Source organism: Chanodichthys erythropterus, chromosome 24, assembly GCF_024489055.1.
Source record: "Chanodichthys erythropterus isolate Z2021 chromosome 24, ASM2448905v1, whole genome shotgun sequence".
Lineage (NCBI taxonomy): Eukaryota > Metazoa > Chordata > Actinopteri > Cypriniformes > Xenocyprididae > Chanodichthys > Chanodichthys erythropterus.
Window position 1 is genome coordinate 18,832,239 of NC_090244.1, and position 7,696 is coordinate 18,839,934.

A 7,696-nucleotide genomic window follows, 5' to 3' on the forward strand; every position below is an offset into this window, starting at 1 on the left:
GTGCATATTTTTTGAAAAATGCTCCTCTCTAGATTATTTATTTATTTATTTTAAGTTTATAGTCATTGAATGCCTTTCCTGAGGTAATTGTAACATTTTTTGACATTTGTTTGCAAGCTGTTTTATTGACATCTTTCTGCAGTTGAAACTCTGAACAGAATTTAAAAGCTGAGACTTTGTTCTAAATCAAAAGTCACCTGATTTGTCTTATCTGTCAGTGTGTTGTCTGTCATCTTTGATCTGCTATGTATCTTTCACTTCATGAGAAAATTGATGTGTGGCGTGAGAAGAGTGAGTTTGAAGGAGAGTCGTTGGCCCTGCTTGACAGCATTTTTTGTAGTTATGCTAAACATTATGTTTGTTATGTTTTATGCTATGTTAAAGGTGACCTATAATGCCTTTTTTACAAAATGTAATATATACGTCTCTGGTGTCCCAGAATGTGTCTGTGAAGTTCAAAAATACCCCACAGATCATTTATTATAGCTTGTCAAATTTGCCCATATTTGGGTGTGAGCAAAAACACACGTTTTTGTGTGTGTTACTTTAAATCAAATGAGCTTCACTTTCCAGAAGAGGGCGGAGCTTTAACAACTCACGCTTTGGTTTCTCAACCAAAAAAAAGCAGGCGAATCTCGTGCAACCCAAATGACGGATGTCAGTAATGGTGTTCAGCCTTACATTGTTCAAACCGGAGTCGGACACTGATGGAGAGACTCAGGAAGAAGTTACAACTTTTAGAATGAAACTGGACGTTTCTGAATAGTTAGTGGATAAATTTATGTAGTTGCTGTGGAGTTGAATCAACTCATCGACTAGTTTGTGCCGTCATGTTAATCTTTTGTGCAAATCCAGCGTTGAATTGACCTTTGTTTGTGAAGCAGTCCGGTGTAAAATGACGGCATGTCAACACTCTACTACAACAACTCTTCCTCTTCTCTAAAGCATGAGAAACCCACACTGTAAACGATTTCCGTTGTTTTCACAGTATTATACTGTGTTCTCAACAGTTCCCTACTGTAGAATCTGAGTACAGCATATTACTGTAGATTTTGTAGTTTTCACAGCTTGTTACTGTATTCTTAACAGTTTCCAACTGTATAAGCTGTGTACAGTATGTTACTGTAGATTTTCAATGCATTCTGGGAAAATATTAGCCTACTGTATATCTAAATACAGTAGGCTACTAAATGACCGCGAAAAACAACCACACACCTCCTCACGCATGACAGACTCATCATGAAGATGAAAGCCTACAACAATATGGTAGGTTAACTTTTCTTTTTTTTCACTTTATGTTTTATTCTGATGTTATTTCCAAGATATAAAGCTATGTTTTAGTTAATACATTTCCATAAAAATACATGAGTAAGCGTTCATTTTCTGCCATTTTCCTCCTGCAGTGTGGTGAAGATTAAAGTCTGAGGACGGAGTAGCCTACGTGAAATTGGTAGATGGGTATACTTTAAAACACATGTAATTGCCTTATCTGTTTTATACAAATGTTATTTGCAAAGTATAAATACGTTTGAGTTAATAAATATATGTATGAACATCGGACCGGGTGAGCATTTCCCATTTAAGCCGCACTAACTAGAATTTTCCTCCCGCAGCGGCGCTGGCAGACCGGCTGGACCATCGCGAGACAGGCGGGAAGAGCCGTTGTGAAGACAAAAAGCCTACTACCTGAAATTGGTAGGTCAGTTTTAAAACGCATGTAATCGCCTTACTAATATTGTTTGCAAGGTATAAATATGTTTTAGTTTATAAATATCCGTAAGAACATCGAAGCGGGTGCTCATTTCTCTGTCAAGCCGCACTAAGTAGCTCTTTCCTCCCGCAGCGGCGCTGGCAGAGACCGGCTGAACTAACGTGAGACAGGCGGGAAGAGTCGTTATGAAGACGAAAAGCATTCGTGAAAATGGTAGGTCAACTTTAAAACGCATGTAATCACTTTTTTTGTTTTGTACCAATGTTGTTTGCAACTTCAAGTATAAATACTTTTGGTGCTGCTGGCGCTCATTTCCCAGTATAAGCCGTGCTGACAGCATTTTTTTTTCCTGCAGCAGCGCTGGCAGACGGGCTAAACCATCGTGAGACGGGGGAAGAGTCGTCGCAATAAAGAAGACCGTTTTCTTTATGGCATGTGGTTTTAAGATGTAAGATGATATGTATTCACTGCTTATTGTTGTATACTGCTACTAATTAAGTACTTTAACTCTTCAAACCTTATTTTTATATTTTATAACATTTATTTTCCACTGACACAATGTGTTAATGTGATTTTAGTGGTGTGAATTTAATTGTATTTTTTTGTTAATTGATTAAATTAATATGCTGGTAAATTTCTGTATTGAAGTTCAGAAATATAAAAGATGAAACCTAAATAAAGTTGATCTGAAGCAATAATTTGTGTTATTGAATATATAACAGTTAAAATAAATAAAAATTAACTGTGAAAATAACTACAGTAGTTTTAGGCATACTGTAAAATAAAGTACAGCATTATACTTTATTTTACAGTACAGTACAGTAAAACTACTGTAGTTATTTTTACGGTAATTTTACTGTGGTATTAAATACAGCAACTACTGGATAATTGTTGCCAGTAAGTTACTGTTAATTTGACAATAAACATTTTACAGTGCAACATGGCCTCGCCCCCTTTGTGTGTTCTCGGGGGCAGGGTTTATGTGAATTTTACGGTTAGCGATGTCACTAACCCAGGAAGAAGCTCACTGTAGTCCTACCAGCCGTTTGTTGTAGTCCTTAAAAAGCGATTTCTGTAAAAGAAAATATCTCCCTTTGCATTGAACTTTGAGCGTTGTAACTTTGCAGATGTTGTTTATGCTCAAACAGAAACATTACACACAAATTAAAGTTAAAAAAGTGAAATCATAATCAACCACCCCTTTAAACTCCCACATTTTACGTGTTCGACTTCATTTGCATTTTGCATGTCTCCTTTATCTGACAAATCCATTTCAGGTCTTGGAGTCTCGACTAATGAGCTGATGATCTGAATCAGGTGTGTTTGATTAAGGAGACACGGAAAACATTTGGTTCGTCTCAATCAGTTCCCTAGTTCAGTAGTCAGGGCACTGATCAGGGAGTCGGCCATTTTAAGGGCTGTCTCAATAGAGGGTATGCAAGTGACGTCACCGTCGACCTTTATGACTGCGGTCACGCTCATTGAGTGGCAAAAAAGACTGAGCGGCAGCATTGGTTTTCAGCGTGAATGTCGCGAAAAACACACAAAACACATCCAAAATGAAAAAGAGCTTTGTGATTGACTGTACAAATAGCTTTGACACAAAACCTGAGGTATATATTTAAAGACTGCAGAAAGCTACAGAAAAAAAAGCAAATGGATCACTGCAATTCACAGACTCCAGGCAGAGAAACATGGATTTGCAGTTATCATTTTGTGTCAAATTGTTGGATTTTGAGGTAAAATCATACCGTATATATTGTATTGTTATATATTATGTTGACAACTCATCATTTAAATATTTTCGATCTTACATTCTGCATAATTGGGTGTTTTTAAATAAACAACACTGACAAAAACAATATGACGATAATATGACGATATAACATTGATATATAAGTGATTACACAGATTCAGACTTACTTATATTGTAGTTATAAAATATTCACAGGCAGATTTGCCTTATGTGTTTCCCCGGCGTCGAAATCAGGCACATATAAAAGTCAGGAAACATGACTCCTGGCTGCATGTCAATATCCATGGATTAGGTTTATTTGAGAAGTTGTAAGGAACACATTCAATTCCAACCTTTATTGTAATTAGTTTGTTTTACTCGCGTTTTCGCAGTTTCCCCTATTAAATCCAGTCACGCAGCAGATTCTTTTGCCACTCAGTCCAGCTGAGAGAAGCGTGTTCTGGCGGGAAAGTGACGTTGATTCATATCCTCTATTGCAGAATCCTTCCAGTTCACTGGATCGCTAGCTCCCTAAAAAAAAAAAAAACAGGGTGCATCGATGCTCACTATGTTCCCTTAACGGAATTTCTGAAGCGTGAAATTTAAATCACGTGAGCCAACTCACAACACATAATGACTGATAAGACACGCGATATATGTTTTTAAAAAGAAACCATTATTTTATTATATTTCAGCATAAAAATGCATCGTTAGACAGGTCATTCGAACAATGTAGCTAACATTTATAATTTATTCACGGCTGAAATGTTGTACGTCTAGATAGATAGATAGACAGATAGACAGACAGACAGACAGACAGATAGATAGATAGATAGATAGATAGATAGATAGATAGATAGATCACGCCATGACCTCTTGGCTGAATTAAAAGAATGATATTTTTGCAGTAAAGTTGAGTAGGTTGTATATTTTTACATTTTGAATGTATTACTTTAAGTTATATGTAGAATTCATGTTTATAAAAAAGACGCTGTAGACCGTGACGTCATATCACGACCGTTACAGCATCCGTAGAAATTTTGCACGTTCAAAGTCTAGTGTGACCACGGCTTGAGCTTGTACTTGACTGCTGTAGATTCATTTCGGTGTTGATACTGTTGACATGGAAACGCATAATTCCGAGCCTGAGGACGTGAACTGCTCTAGTTAGAATGTCACAGGTTGCTATAATTACGGTAGTTATAGCGTGAACGCAGCATAAGCTTGTTGTTTTGATTCGGTAGGAACTGTAAAAGGTGGCTGCTGTTTGTTTGCGGTGCTCCGTGACTGACATCTGACTGTAATCATAAACTAGATTAAAAAGTTTGAAGACAAACTTTAAGTTGGCTTGAAAAAGCCTAGCTAGAAAGTTTGAAGTAGTTTTAAGAGTTTGAAGTTTGAAAGTTTTAGCTAAGTAGTTAAGTAGTTTTGATAGAGAGATAGATGCTAGGGTATTCTGAGTGGTTGCTAAGGTGTTTCTATGCAGTTGCTAAGTTGTTTTGGGTGGTTGCTATGAGATAGATAGATTTAATAGTCATTTTTAGGAAAACCATGAGTCGGATCAGTTAGAAAAGATATAGCACACTAAGTAAGAACAGTCTGAAGGTCTGACCCGAGTTTGGAGTATGTAGAGTTAAAGCTCTAGGAGGAGTTAGAGTTGGAAATTTTAGTCTCAGAAGAAAATAGCATAACAGTAAGTTGGCTTTTTCAAGCCAACTTAATGAATGTAAAAACATACGCTGACAGGCAGGTAGGACATCGTATTAATTCATTCAGACCGAATATAAAGATTGGATGAACATTTATGGTCCTACGTCTTCCACAGACAATAAATACATTTGAGGATGATATGAGGAGACTTTCAACCAGTATAACAATAAATGTTTCTGTAGAGAATCACTTATCATACCTTTAATGCCATAACGATTTGGCTCATCAAAGTCGCTCAGATCTTTATTCCTGCCCATTTTTTCTGTATCCAACTCGTTGATTTACGAGAACTGATTGTTTGCTTACCATCTAATCTACCCAGACCTTAATATGTGGCCTTGTTTGGAAATGATCAATTATATTCGCTTTGACTGGTCATAATGTTTTGGCTCATCAGTGTATCATATGTGTGTGTGTATAATATTCATGAGGTTTTACAGTGAAAAGTCCCTTTAATGCTATTCTGTTTTTTCTTCTTTACAGCATTGTGTCTTGAGGCGCCTGTACCAAGTACAACTCAGGATGACATTATTCTAAGGTCCCAAGCGGTACAGCACGCATCTGCAGCCTTACCTGCTGCTCTGTTGCTAGCCGTAGTGCTCGCACTAGTTGTGTTTGCTCTGGTACAGGCAAGGGCCAAAAAAGGTTATGCTGGAGACGGAGCTATGAACGACTGAGTGGAGAGGCCAGCAAACAGTCCAGTTCCCGGCCCATGCCCCATGGAGTACCAGAACCAGAGGACAGCGGAGATGAAGCGGATGTGGTCTACACCAGCCGAGATGGGTCTGTCTATCGGCGCTACGGTTTCATCCATGAGCCAGACACGGAAGAGGAGCAGGACGAGGAAGAAGCTACTGAGAATACACATCTCAACAAAACCTAAAATATGGTCACTAAATATTCAAATTCTACTAATTCTTTACACGCACACTTCTGTGGTCAAAACTAGTGGTCGACCGATATAGGGTTTTTTGATGCGTGATGCCAATGCCGATATCTTAGCTGGTTGGCCATTGGGCCGATATAAAGCTGATTATATATATATATATATATATATATATTATTATATAATATTTTTTCTATTTATTTTACATAATGTTTACTAAATTAAAAAAATAAATAATTTGAAAATGAATATATAATTTTTTTTTTTTTTGAACTGCGAAATAAACAGATCTATTCTTTAGATTGCAACTTTATTAGATTGCAACTGTAGCGATAAATGTGCACTTCAAAAGATTTCACAGCTGGATTCGCCAAAGTTTGGGAAAGTTTAGATTCAACCGATTATATCGGTAATTTTACATATTATATTATATAAATATGCGTATTGCTGAATGCTCTAGCATTTGCTTTTTTATAACTATTAATACAAAATTATTCAATTATAAAAGCAAAAAACTATTATTTTTAGTATGCCGTCTAATAATTTATTACACAGAATGGTTAGACAGCAAACTAACAAAGATGGAAATGGGAGCTCGGGAGCTCAGATGCTCAGGCGCTGGTGTTCTCAGCACTTTCAAAATAAAAGTTGCCAAAAAAAGCCCTGTTTCTGACATATTGGCCAAACTGAAAAAATTATAGGCGATGCAAATCATTAAAAAATGCCAAATATTGGCGAATATATCGGTCGACCACTAAAAAGCCTACGGGATTGGAAGATGGTAACAACAGACAACCCTGTGTACTTAATGGTAAATTGATACATGATAGCATCTTTTTTATGTTTTTTTTTTTTTTTTACATTTATTCCTATATACTGTATATATTTATCTGGAATTTCAGAATATTCATGCCAGCTTTGTGTAGATCACTTTCTTGTAATATAACCCTCTCTGTAATGTAATGTTTGTTAATGTTATTAATGATGGGTACCATAAAGTGGTACCAAACAGTTTTTGGGTGATTAAAAGGTGACAGTTTATTTAGAGATCTGTTATATTTTCTTAGTAAAGAATATTAAATTCATTTCAGAAAAAGATAATTTCCGTCTCTTTATTAGAACTGAAAGTCTTGAAAATGTCTTTGCATACACTGTAAAAAATTATTTTCATGATTTGTTATCACAACCTGTTTTTTCTTTGGCCATATCAATTGTCGCCAGTTCCCTCCTGGGACCTAGCATTGGTCATAGGAGCCTTAATGGAAACTCCATTTGAACCCTTGGAGTCAGTCTCAGAATGCTGTCATTAGCATTAACATCACTAAAGAGAGTAGGAGACCTTTCAAGTAGTCTCGTCCTGCTTAGGCTTTGCACTTAGACTTTGCAACCCAGACTGGACTACATTCCAAAAATACCTTCTACGGCTCTTGAGCTAAATTGATTGTAGATTGTAGAAAGCATTGGTGGCAATGGTTTTACGATCTACTTATGCTTACTATGCTTTTGGGAAATGCAGCCAACCTAGTCCCATGGAAAGATGTACCTGTGGGAACGTTTTTGCAAGTCACAAAAATACTTACCAATACCTACATATCATTGCAGTTTCCAACAGAACCGAACACTAGAGGCAGTAAAACAGCAAGCACTTTTAATC